Here is a 14,911-nt window from a genome sequence, read left to right as displayed (position 1 = left end):
TTTAGTAGACCAGTATGTTACCTGAGCCAAGGTCACACCTAATTGTGAGAAAACTGTAGCTATGGGATTTTGATCTGGGCCATAGCAATTAATGTATACATATATCATCTATTGATCTCTATATATATTATATATATTTCATGTATATCTCATGTTCTTTCATAATTTCACAAGACACAAAGTACAGAAATGTATGGGGATCACAATAATCTTTACCATACTAGCTATATAAAATACTTGTGATAGGATTTAAATGGTGCTGCCAGATGGACTACAAGAAAGGACACCAGCCTTATCTTTCAGCTATTTTAAAATTTGGCCTTTACAAATCTTTCAACCCTTTCCTGAAACCTCTTGATACAAAGGTGACAACTACTATAGATGCTGATAGCCTCTGCATATATATAGAAAATCTCCTTTAATAGGTTCTGTCCTCAGATGTTTATGAGGGATGTATCATGAAAACAATGAATTTGTTTTTTATCAGCACAGTTCAGAAAACTAAGTTATTTATTAAGCAGAAGAATAACTTAAGGACATAGTTAATTATCTGGAACTTTTTACTTAAATACAAGGGGCATCTATTACACAGATAATTGAAGGGACTTATGAGATTCCACAGGGTATACTCATGTAAGGTTTTAATAAAGAAAAAGAATGTGGTATAGCAAGAGAAATAAAACAAAGACAAATATCAGAGAAGCCCTGTTGAGTTACCAGGGCCCATTCTGAACTACACAGGATGCATTCTGTCTTCCAACTATCAAGACAAAAATGCTTGATGCCTTGTTTTAAAGGCAATCACAGTCCTATACACAGGGAGGGGTCTCTTAGACCCATCTGGTCACATAGCTAACATCAGCCTTCATGATCATGCTTAATAGCAGTAACCAAGAGATCATAATGGAAGCCATGTAAAAACTATGAATGTGTATATTTTCTATAAACAATGTTGACAAGCTGGTTCAGCCTGCTCTCTGATCTCTCAGACCTCAGTATAGGATTATAATAATCATTATTTAGTTTGTTTCAATCACGTTTGACCAAGGTCAGCACCATGGCTTTAGGCGTCCCCTGAGATAAACTCCAGGTTGCCACAGAGCAGCTGATATTAACCCTATACCTACAGGAAGGAAAACCAATATATGTGACATTTTCGTACAACAAAGGCAAAAACAAGATTTATAAAAGGAATAAAAGATTCAAAAGACAAAACCACAAGCAGTTTGGAAACAGTGAATTTTGAACATTTAGGAAGGTGGGAGATGATAAGTTATCACTTAGTAGAGGAGTCAGCCTGGGCATTTTATTCTTAATTAGGCTGAACAAGGGTACAAAAAAAAATAATTTCAGTTGTTTACAAATTCTGCCTATAAGATTGATGTACAGAGATGTTGCTGGAAATATACACCAGGTACTTTGCTAAAGGTTTTATCATAGGCTAGATCTATACCAATTTCCTTATCAGAAGTTCTTAATCAGATCTGGGGGAGAGAGAGATCAAGAGGAGAAAGGGTATATTTTACATCATGGGATGCAGTTTTAAACAGAGCCCAGAATGCTCAAACATGGCTCCGTTTTAGACACTGACTATACAGACATGATTTTGCAATCTAAATTACATCCTTGTTGTAATAACTATGATATATTTCAGAATATCAGCCAAATTAGTATAAAAAGTTTTTACAAATTGCTAATTGAATTTGTGAGGATTTTTGATGCAAAGAAATCTAGAGTTGGTATCATAAACTGTTTCCCCAGTCAACTACTATATCTTAATTTTATAGCCAACATAGGTTATGAGCTTCAGCAAAGCAAAGAGTTTGATTTTCAAATACCTCTCCTGTCTCTTTATTTAACATAATAGACATAAATAAGAAACATATTTTGGGTGTTTTAATACAAAATCATCACACTAATCAGTTTTAGAATCAAAAAGGCATTTGAAAATAGCCAGCACAGGAGGAATTTCACTGGGTATCTTCAAATTTCTTGCTTATTCTTGAAACATAACGATAAGCAGCTAATTGTGAAGACTGGAAAGCCTTTAAAATATAAATGCTGTTTCATTCAACCTCATTTTCTTGGTTTCTCACCACTAGACATAGGAAGGAAAAAAAGTAAATGCAAGTGAATACAGGGTTACGCCACTCTGCATAGGACAAATTCAATCAATTGTTCTAGGATTAATTCTTCATTAAAATGTATTCATTGATGAGATCTTTCTGAAATATATTTTATATTGGCTGAAATTACTTAAGATTAGTATCAACAAAAAATTAAATTAAAAAAATACTTATAAAAGGTTGGCCTTATAGTATTAATTCTAAAACAGAATCTTAAAATATGGAATTTTGCCTTCCTTCAAAAATATTGTTATTATTTATTTTAAAAGAATTATGAAAAAGTAAATCTGAGCTCCACTATATGAATGATTGATATAAAATGAAAATGACCATACATACATTGTTTCTATTGACTGTATTTGCATTTGTACTGCTACCACTTACCTTCTGCAAAAGTTATTTGGCTTTTTTCCTTCTGGATAACCACCAGTAAGGTCTCCTCATGCTTTTGTTGTTAGGTATAATGAATTATAAACAAACATTCTCATGAAACACTGGTGACCCACATACAAATAATCTCTAAGAAAACACAAATCTGTCATCATAATAAGAGAACAAGCAAAAAAAAAAGCTGCACTCTAGAAAACTCCTGTAAAATTCCACATCTCAAAAAAATAATTGACTAACTCTACCAGAAAAAGAGCAGATTTTGGTATAGATGAGGACTATACCATTAGCAAGTAAGTTATAATAAATCCATTAACTTTAAAATTAAATTACTCTCTTCTCTTTTTTTAAATGGAAATGATGTTTTGTTTTTATTTCCATATATGTTAATTTCTTTTCTTTTTCTCCTATCATCAAAGGTTAAGTTTCTGTTCCTTTACTACCATTTGACTGATCAATAATTAGATACACAGTCCTCTTTGTTTTGTTTTGTTTGTTTTAGATACATATTCTTTTCCTTTCTATAAGCCCTAGTGTTGTTTGATGTTTATCTTCTTTTATTAAATGTATGTTAAAATCATGACAATAAAATGATAGAGATTCAAATGTTTACTTATTTTTCCTAGAATTTTATATATTACATATATAATATACATGTAAATCAGTGTGGGTCATAGGAGGGTTATACACCAAAGCAAAACAAAAAAAGACAAATTGTAAAAACTCTTACTACATCAGTATCACTTTGACTGTGTCTTATGTCCTAAGATCAAATCACAAAAATAATGATAATAAAATCCCTTACATAATGATAGCACCAACAAATGTGTCTAATTCCTTATCCTGTTGGTCAAGCCTTACCCATCTTTTGTTGTATTTAATTTTCTGGGTACTCTTTGAACAATAGTAAATACAAATCCATATAATAGTTCATCATTAAAATATTCAACAAAGAAGATCCACTATGTTTAATGATTCCCAACTTCACATTTTTTCTTGCTTTGCAATTGCTATAACATTTTTAAACGTTAATTTTATTGCTTAGCATTGGTGGGATATTGAATGTTTTTTCCTTCCAGGAAGATATATTTTAAATTTTAAGAATAAGCAATGTAAAATTATAAATGTCAAAACTGCCAGGAAATGATTCTAAAATTAGGAAAGAAATAAAGATAATACCAGAATTGGATTTTATGTTAGAAATAACATTGTGAGTAACTTGTAATCATGACTAAGATATCAAACAGAGTTTGTAGTATGGATATAAATGATATTTGTGAAAATGATATTAGTTTTATTTCTTTAAATACCTTACTGTGCTAGATTGTGGCCAAACTCAAGAATTCTGGCTGGTGAATTTTTTCTCTCCTTTTCTTTTTTTCTTTTTTTTTTGACTAAAGTGTACTTATTACTAGGCAATTAAAAAGGAAAAAAAAAGCAACTCAAGCTAACATAGTAAACATCGTGCTCTAAAGCAGTTAAGGAAATATTTTGACTTACTGTGTGAATAGAAGAAAATGTCTTTTCTTTCTGATCACTAATAATTTTTCCTTTACGTTGAAAATTCTAATACCCTACACTCAATAAAATATGTTTTTTCTAAGAAGGGTATTTTATATCTCTCTATTGGTATGACAATCAGTGGCATATTTTTTAATGTTTCGTTTCATTGATCATCTTCATACTAAGGGGGACAAAAAAGCATCTGACTTTTTTGTTTTTCAAAGTAAGAGGCTACCTTCTGTGCAGGATGGGTTTCCTACAGATGTGTGAAGGAGGTTTATTAGGGAGTGCAATTGAGAACAACACCTGTGGGGTTATAAGAAAATCAGAATTGTTTAGAGAGAGAGTGAACTGTGATGAAGCTGTGACAGAGGGCCAGCTAATCCTGCAAGTTCAGGAGCTGGTATGACCTCTGAGACATGCTTGGCCTTTGTACATCAACATCAACAGATGGAGGCTGCTACCAGGAAAAGGGTATCCTTGGGTATCATTTCAATCAGGGCAATTCCTGGGGAGAAATTTAACTGTGAGCCTTCAACAGCCAATACGATTTAAGGATAAATTCATTTTTATATAATATATACTTTACTCAAGTGTTTTCTCAGAGTCTGGTCCCAGGATAGGTGTGGGGAATATAGAGATAAGTCAGACATGGTGATGTTTACTCTTAAGGGAAGATACCATAAGAGGGGATGATAAGCCTCTGAGCAAGGAAGTGCAATAGAAAAAATAGATCTAGGACCTCCCTGGCAGTCCAGTGGTTGGGACCCCATGCTTCCACTGCAGGGGGTGTGGGTTCAATCCCTGGTCAGGGAAGATCCCACATGCTCCTCAGAGAGGCCAAAAAAAAGACCTAAATCAGTGACTTTAACCAGGGGTAATGTTGTCACTTGGGGGTAGTTAGCAAGATCTGGAGACACTTTTGGTTGTCAGAACTTGGTGGGATGCTACAGGCATGCTAGAGAGTAGAGGCCAAGGATGGTGCTAACCATCTTACAATGCACAGGACAGTCCTCCCAATCAAGCTTTATCTGGTCCAAAATGTCAATAGTGCCAGGGTTGAGTAACCCTGACTTAGATGCTTTGACAGAAATATATATTGGATGCAGTGGGACAAAGTAATGGATATAGAAATATTAAGGAATTTTTCAGGAAGTGACTCATGGAAAAGGTAATGGGAAGGTGTTCACTGTGTAGGAAAGGTGAGGGATAGAACTCCAGGTATCTATACTGTAAAGACAAAGATGCATAAAATAGACAATGTGGCAAGAACGTCAAAAGTAATTCAAACTAATGTTGGAGACACAGTCAGGGCAAGAGAAAAGAGTTTAAATATCATTCTAAGTGTTAAGCAAAGTCACTGATTGGCTTAAAGAAACTGGCATGTGCCCATTAGTCTGTCCTCACCACACATACAGTAGGTGCATTCCTTTGCACTTCTTGTCAGTTCTCTTACTTCATTCACCCCCTACCTTGTTCCTAGATAGTCATTTGATATCTCTGCTCCCGAAGTAGGTGTTGGCATGATCTCTTTTTCAGATCTCCTCAAACCTGCCATTGATAGAAGAGGAAAGAAAATAATTGATAGGTCAGAGAAATTAAATGTAAGAGAAATTAACCAGTTATTTGTAGGATGGTGTTATAATTATCTTATGCTACCAGAGGCAGCATGTTGGGGGAGGGAGGATTGGATGAAGGTGGTCAAAAGTACAAACTTCCAGTTATAAGGTAAATAAGTCCGTGGGATGTAATGTACAACATGATAAATATAATGAACACCTCTGTGTGTGTATTTTATTTTTTTAACATCTTTATTGGAGTATAATTGCTTAACAATGGTGTGTTAGTTTCTGCTTTATAACAAAGTGAATCAGCTATACATATACATATATCCCCATATCTACTCCCTCTTGCATCTCCCTCCCATCCTCCGTTTCCCACCCCTCTAGGTGGTCACAAAGCACTGAGCTGATCTCCCTGTGCTATGCAGTTGCTTGCCAGTAGCTATTTTACATTCGGTAGTGTATATATGTCCATGCCACTCTCTCACTTCATCTCAGCTTACCCTTGCCCCTCCTTGTGTCCTCAAGTCCACTATCTACATCTGCGTCTTTATTCCTGTCCTGCCCCTAGGTTCTTCAGAACCTTTTTTTTTTTTAGATTCCATATATATGTGTTAGCATACAGTATTTTTCTCTTTCTGACTTACTTCACTCTATATTACAGTCTCTAGGTCCATCCACCTCACTACAAATAACTCAATTTTGGTTCACTTTATGGCTGAGTAATATTCCATTGTATATGACATAAATCACAGCAAGATCCTTTGTAATCCACCTCCTAGAGAAATGGAAATAAAAACAAAAATAAACAAATGGGACCTAATGAAACTTAAAAGCTTTGGAACAGCAAAGGAAAACATAAGATGAAAAGACAACCCTCAGAATGGGAGAAAATATTTGCAAAGTGAAGCAACTGACAAAGGATTAACCTCCAAAATTTACAAGCAGTTCATGCAGCTCAATATCAAGAAAACAAACAACCCAATCCAAAAATGGGCAGAAGACGTAAATAGACATTTCTCCAAAGAAGATGTACAGAATGCCAACAAACACATGAAAGGATGCTCAACATCACTAATCATTAGAGAAATGCAAATAAAAACTACAATGAGGTATCACCTCACACCAGTCAAAATGGCCATCATCAAAAAATCTACAAACAGTAAATGCTGGAGAGGGTGAGGAGAAAAGGGAATCCTCTTGCACTGTTGGTGGGAATGTAAATTGATACAGCCACTATGAAAAACAGTATGGAGGTTCCTTAAAATACTAAAAGTAGAACTAGCATATGACCCAGCAATCCCACTACTGGCCATATACCCTGAAAAAATGATAATTCAAAAAGAGTCATGTACCACAGTGTTCATTGCAGCACTATTTACAACAGCCAGGACATGTAAGCAACCTAAGTGTCCATCAACAGATGAATGGATAAAGAAGATGTGCCGCTGTGTGATATATATGAAAGGTGTTAAGAGGAAATCCTGAGTTCTCATCGCAAGGAAAAACAAAATTGGTATGGGGATACATGTCTTGACAAACTAAAGTTTCTCTCCCCATCTCTCTTATGTTTTTATTCTCTTTGCTCTTTGAAGTTGCACACGGTATTTTTTGGGGGGGGGCATCTCACTTAAATAAATCAGTGAGATGAAGTGTTACTCTTTTAAATGAACTATCATCATCCCCCTGAAGGAGAATGTGTTGCTTCATCATCAACAGTAAAATATCTTAAAATGGTATTGTTCTTTGACATGGAGGTCAACTTCTGAATTTCCATCAGGAAATTGAAGAGAGGTCTGGATCTAATGTAGTACTGAAATTCATTCCATTAATTTGTGTGTCAGATTTTTTGAAATATTTACAAATTAATACAACCTTCTGATAACAAATATCACCCTCTTAAAAATCTACATGCCCTAGGCCACTATAAAAACTGCATAGACCTTGGATAAACTAGGTCCGACTCTATGGCACACGAACTATATTCAATGTCCTGTGATAAACCATAATGGAAAAGAATATGAAAAAGAACCTATATATGTATAACTGAATCACTTTGCTGTACAGCCGAATTTAACACAACATTGTCAATCAATTAAATTTCAATAAAATAAATTAAATAAAAACTTTGTAGACCATAATCAATCTTACTTTTAGAGATCCTACTCTACATCAAATATATTCAACAATATATCAAATGTATTAAAATACAACCATGTTTACTTTAATGATAATATTTCTGCTATAAATACTTGAATAATCTTAAGATGTTACTAGTAAACTGGCTTGCCTGTGTGGAATGCAACTATTATGCCTACTTAAAATTTCTTATGAAATAAGAAACTTTCAGCAATAAAGTGTGCCTACACGGTGAAATTTTAGCAATATTAAATGTAGTCATTTTATTAAATTAACAATGTTACCTTTAAGGTAATTATTAATTATGATTTTGTTGTTTTAAACATTTTTTTAACTAAGTCATTATTCCCATTATTCCCTCAAGTATTTTCACAGACCCTTGAAAATCTTATGGGAATTAGGTGCCTATATGTGTGAGGTGACCATAAAATTTCATATATAAAATGGCCGCATACATACCCTTTGTTATGAAAAGTCAACCTATAAAATTTTATACTAAATAATTGATAAAAATAAGTATAATAATTTGTCTATAAATATAATTATTGTAGAATATTCATTGTTTATAATAGCAAAAATATTTTAATGAGATGAGCTTAATGCATATAGTACATATTTACAATAGAATAATATGTAGATGTTGAATGTGACTATTGTAGAATTTGTGGAATAATGGAAAAATAGTATGTTAAAATTTTAAACACAATTGTGGTATCCACACACTGATTCTTTTTATAACATATGCATAAATATAACATCTGAAGAATAAGTACTGACATGCATAAAAAGAGTGTTTTCTTCTAGTCAGAGATTTTATGACTTTCTTTTTCTTCACTTTTATTATCCTTATTTTCCACTTTTCCTATGAGAGTGCATTAACTTTTTTTTAACAGTCATTCAGTAAATATTTATTCAACATATGTGTTGCACTGTGCCAGTCCCCAAGAGGGATATAGACATACTCTCAATGCATTTTATGGTTAAGTGAGGAGTCAGACATATACATGCAGCAATGTAATAGGGCCTTTTGATGAGGCTGAGCATGAGCTGAGTTCTATGAGTGTATGTATGAAAAATGAAAACAATCATAGTTAAAATTGGTAAAGCATATATAGGAAAGTATTAAATTGATATAAAAAATAGCCCAGTAGCTATTCAATGGCTTCTGAAGCTAGTGTGGTATTAGTAAGCTTAGTATTTGTACCTTGATATTTATGTTATTTTTTAATAAAATATTTTTCAAATTACAAAAAAGCACCCAACTACTAGCCATTGAATAAAAAATAATAATTAAAGATAAATAATAAACTAGAAAACTACAAACAAGTATACTGAGTTTCATTTACATGTTCTAATAATTTTACCAAGCTATCAGACTGCATACGCTACATAAAAGTTTTCTTTCCTTGTAAATTTGAAAAAATAACTACATTACAAAATTGCTATTTATTGATTACTTACTCATTCAATTTTTTGTCTTGTCATCATCTCCTAATTAAAACTGTTCATGACTTTAGTTTATGAATGTCAGTTCCTCATGGAAAAGTTCACACTTTCCTTTAGGAATGTGATACAAATAAGATTCTACAAATGAACTATACAACAATTATTATTTATTGATTTCTTCTTTAGTAATTTACCAAGGCAGGAGCTGTGGGAGTGGTCTGCCATATTGGGAAGAAAATTTTATCATTGACATTATTTAGAATTGATAAATATGGTGATAATAAAAAGCAAACTGAAATCAGCAGGTTTATGATTGCTTTTAAATGGTCTACAGACTATGCTTCCCTCTCACCCTACAATGGTTGCTCATAGTTTGGAGCCCTCCTACCTCACTCCTTTAGCATGCTGTTGTGCTACTCCAAAACATGTATGAATTTCAAAATGCATGAGTAAAAATGTTACAGGTTAATTATGTATTGATACATAAGCTTGTAAGTTTTCTTGGGAAACTAAATTAGACACGTGCAGAAATAATTAACTCAATGACTAATTTAATAATTTGTGAATTAAGATGTATGATGAAAATACTAATTTAGCTTTAGAATCCTACTAGTCTGAGAGAATTCTGCCATTCAACAAGTATTTGTTGGGCATTCACTTTGTTAGTTTAGAAATACAAGTATCAATATGCTAGCCACGGCCACTGCTCTCAAAAAACCTCATACAGTGAGATAAACAGATTACAGGTGAGAATTTCCAAGAGTTTTGAGTGCTATTTATGAGAAAGATTTGGTGTCACAGTTGTAAATGAGGATAATGCCAAAGAAAAAGAAGGACTGAATTTAAGCTTTGGAGAGAATGACTAACTTCATGATATAAATATAAGCAATGATAATGGTGAATAATCCAAAGTTTTCTTATTCATTGCTGACAAATGTATTTTTATTGATGTGTAGCATGAGTGTGCACAATGAATTCCTGCCAAAAAATAATTTAAATAATGAGGTCATGGGAAATTTGAAGTACTTAATTTCCTGAATTATATTCCATATATAAAAATGCTAGTTTCTTTCTCCTTTCTGGGAATAGCTCTTTGTTAAGCAGACACAACATAACAATCTGAGCATTCACTTTACTGATTTGTATTCTCATTGTCTTTATGGTTCACACTTCCCTGAGGCCACAAAATGTCTTTGTTTGAAAATATTTCCTTTCCATTTTCCGCCTAATAAATGTAAATGTGATAGTGCTAAGGACTTAATCAGAACAGGTGACTTAAAAAAAATTAGAGCAAGCTTTGCAATTTAGATGGTCTGAATGTTGATTCAGGGGAATGATCTCTTTCTTAGGTGGGACAAAAATAAAATTGACAAGTTCACTGTAATCGCTTATTAATTGAAAGCAATTTTAGCAGACCATTTAAAAAAAATAGAATCATCTGTTATAAACAAAAAATTAAGTGAAACAACTACTGGAGGTAAAAAGCACCTACCAAATGTTCTCTTTCCCTGCACCATGTGGCAGGATGGAAGTTTACAATTTTTTTAACTTACTCTTGTAACTACCAGGCATATATTCCACATTTCCAAATCTTTATTAGTTTTAGGTTTGAATTAAGATGCATATCACTAGGATGATACCTAACCAAACAAGGAACAATATGACATGTTTTGAAAGCCACTGTGTTTGGAAAAAGCCTTCCACATGTACACAAACACATATACAGTGTCCCATTTATTTTCTCACTGTTTCTGTGGGCCAGTTGAGTCCCTCCTCAAACTCATATATTTAATACAGAACCCCCAGTACATCAGAATGTGACTGTATTTGGAGATAGAGTTTTTTTTAAAAGTTAAAATGAGGTTATTAGTGTAGGCCCTAATCCAATATGCCTGGTGTCCTGATAAGAAGAGGAGATTAGGACCCAGACACACACAAAGAAAAGACCATGTAAAGACAGAGGGAGAAGACAACCATCTACATGAAAAGAAATAAGCCTCAGAAGAAACCAAACCTTGATCTCAGACGTCTACCTTCCAGAATTGTGAGAAAATAAATTTTTGTTGTTTAAGCCACCTAGTCTGTGGTATTTGTCATAGCAGCCCTAGCAAACTAATATAGCATGCAATTAAAAATTGTGACACAAATTAAGCTTATGACAAATGGAACAGAACAGTATAGGGAAAGAATGATTTTATTCCAAATATATTTTTAAAATATATCTTTATCCTATGTTACTCAAAGCACTCTAAGTACTATAACTAATATACATAACACTTGTTAGAATGTGACATAATTGTGCAAAAGAAAAAATTAAATATAATAATGAATATGCCACTCTACAATTGATTTGTTCCCTATATAGTACAAACTCAGATATTGGTCACTCATATTATAGTCTGAGTGAATTTGATATTCATTTATACAAGATGAAAAATGCAGAATAATGAGGCAAAAATAAATAATGATAATAATCTTAATAGTGGGAGAAATTGTATATTTCATTTTCCCCATAGACCCTTTTCTGCCTATTTAATCTTAATTTTTAACTCTTACCTTATCTCCTTATTAAAAAATCTCAGTCCCCTTCTTTCCTCTAAACACTGACCATGTATCTTCATTCTCAGACAAAATTGAAGAAATTAAAAGAGAATTTAAATATTTTCCCATCACAACAAACTCTTTGTATCTGTGTGCACATATTTCTTCTCTACTCCAGTTCCTATGAATGAGCTATGCTTGCTTCTAAAAAAACTTTTCTACCTGTTTACTATAGCCTATCTAATCCCTTCAATATGACACCGATATATTTTAGCAAGTTTCTCTTTTACTTCTGTAACATCAGTTTTCTGCTATATGGGATCATTCCCATCAGAGTACAAACATGCTGTAAATTCTTACCTTAAAAAACCCTCCCTCGATCCTAATATCTTTCCACCACATACTTCTCCTAAATATCTGCATAGAGCTTTTCCACACACAGACCTTCCACCGAGCTCCCACTATCTCCTAAACCCATTATCACTAGGCTTTTATGCCCAATAAGGCAACAGCTCCTTTTTGTATGGACTATCCACATTTATTCCTTAAACAAGCACTTATCCTGCATTTGTTACTTACAAGAAAATATTGTGGACAATGAGGATACAGCAATGAATAAAACAGACCAAGCCCCTGTCCTCCATGAGATGGATAGTAGCTTTTATATTGTTATGAATAGAAATCAGATAGCAGGAAAAGTGAGGGCTATAGAGCTTGCTACTCATAGTATATGCTGTAGACCCCTAGTATTGGCATCACCCGGGACCTTGTGAGAAATGCAGAATATCAGTCCTCATGCCAGTCCTACAGAATCAGAATGTGCGTTTTGCCAAGATCCCCAGGTGATGCAAATACACATTAAAGTTTAAGAAGCCCTGGAAAACAGAAGACACCTACTGGGAAAACGTATAATAGACATCTTTAATAATTTAAAGGTCAGTATTTATCACTTAGCTTAATCCATGATTGTCTCAGTGCTATCTTTGCTTAGTGTTATTTCTATGGTTTACATTATAAATTTCTCTATTAGTTAAGATTTCATTTAGCTGCAAGAATCAGAAAACCCAGTCCCACAGTTGTAAAAAGTTATTGCCATTCTTTCAGCTGCTCAACAGCATTACTACTGATATTTCTCTGATTATCTTAAATATTCAGCAATGTTGCAAGATGGTTTTTTGCCTTTAAGCTAGAAAAGAGAGAAGGAATATACCAGGCATGGCTTTGTTTTAATCAGAAAAAAGTAGAATCTTTCCCCAAAGCACCTCCATCCCAAAACTTATCTGCTTATTTATTGTGTGCTAAAGCTGGGTAATTTGCCCAAAACTAGCTGCAAGGGAGACTAGGAAACTGAGTATACGGCTCTCTAGGTAATATAGAAGGAAGTAGTAAGAGACGTGATTAGAAATGTCTTTAGAGTAGAAGAGCAGCAGTGTCTGCAACAATATTATAGATAAATCTACTGTGTTTTCAAACCTTAAATAGATAGAAATAATTATCCTCTACTACAAATATCACCACCATGTCTAATATCTCCATGCTCCTTCAGAAGCACCATTGTCGATTCTCTCTTAGTGGAGAATTTCAGGAACAACTCAATATCTCCCTAATGGATCTGGTGGTTTAGGTGACTCCTGGGAGTAACGTCATATGCTAGGGAGACAAATTCCATATAAACTATATGTTCTTCACATTTAAAGTGAAAATAAGGAAACGCTTTTGTGGTAGACAGGTTCTCCCTTCCTGTCTTTGAAAAAGTTTGCTGACATGTTTTGAGGTACCTAGGAAGAGATCCACATGGCAAAGTAATGAGAGAAACCTCCAGCTGATAGCCAGAAGAAAGTGAGGTGCTCATCTGGACAGCCTGCAAGGCTAACACTTGGACTGCAGCCTTGCAGAAGACCCAGCCATGCTATGCCTGGGCTTCAGCCTATAACATGTATTTAAGGATTATAAGGCACTGTTTGGTGTTGTACAAACTACAGAGATACTAAAGACTTAGCATATGAACAAGGAGTGTTTTTATAAAAAGGGATAAATGGAACAGGTAAAATCCAAGTATAGCATGGTTCTCCTTCAATAAATAATCTACTCTTCTGGTGTTGTAAGAGTTCAAGTGAATATTGCTACTGTTAATGAATAGATAAATGTCTGTGTCCCCCAAATAAGTGGCCAAATAAACACAAAATAATATTAATGTGGCTCTTTCAATACAACTTTTTCAATATATCTATATCAGCATAATTCCTTATAGTGATTGTCTCCGGTCATTGTACTCTGTGCTTAAAATGTCAACAGAAAATGGGTAATTAGAGGAAGTATCTGTGTATTGAGAATTTCCATTTCACTTACAATAAGTTTAAACCCAACAGTGGTCACTATAACCAAATCCAAAACAAACATAATAGTTGAATTTGAGAATAGCAGTGAGTAAGTCATAAAGGCTAACTTTCACTGAAAGATTTTATAATGTTAAGTTTGTTCTACATGGTAAATGTATGATTCTGAAAGGTTTAAGATCAGCACAGAGAATAATCTCCATTTGGAAAGAATATAGGAATTGAATGGAGAACCACAATGGTGGGAGTATTTGGCATTTTTCAAATATAGTACATGTACACTACTAGATGGCTTTCCCAAGTCTTCACTGACATTTAGACAGGAAGTAGTGGACTTAAATCACAAAAAGAGAAGGTGGAGATTAAAAATTCTTATTGACTTTCATGGTTATGAAATGGAATACTATCCTTTCCTGCAAATTTTTTATAAAAATAATTTCAGTATTCAAGTGTTTTCAGTACAGAGTAGCCAAACTACCAAATGAACTCGGTCTTTTACCTTTACCTCCATATTCATTAGCAAAACTAATGAAAACTAATCCAGCTAACTGCTCTCAGTTTTAAAGATACCTTTGGCTTAATACATATTTATTTAACTAGAATTAATCAAAATATATTGATCATATACAAACAGTATGCTTGACATTTAGGAAGTCAAGGTTTGCATACTTGGAAGAGAGAAATCTGAGGGTAGGAAATCATGTTATTTATGGGATGAGACACCTTCAGATAAGCTAGAAACTTCAAAATGAGCCTAAATAAAATGATGCATGTGAGTAGAGAAGAGGAAAAACACTAACATGGGAGGAAAAGTTACAAAAGATATTCAAGGTATAATAAGCAGATTCTTCTTTCTGAGCTAGAGAAGGTA

This window comes from Delphinapterus leucas, chromosome 4 (assembly GCF_059928025.1).
Source record: "Delphinapterus leucas isolate spDelLeu-1000000601 "Yukka" chromosome 4, BTC_Dleu_Yukka2, whole genome shotgun sequence".
NCBI lineage: Eukaryota > Metazoa > Chordata > Mammalia > Artiodactyla > Monodontidae > Delphinapterus > Delphinapterus leucas.
Note: the sequence above shows the minus strand (reverse complement) of the source record.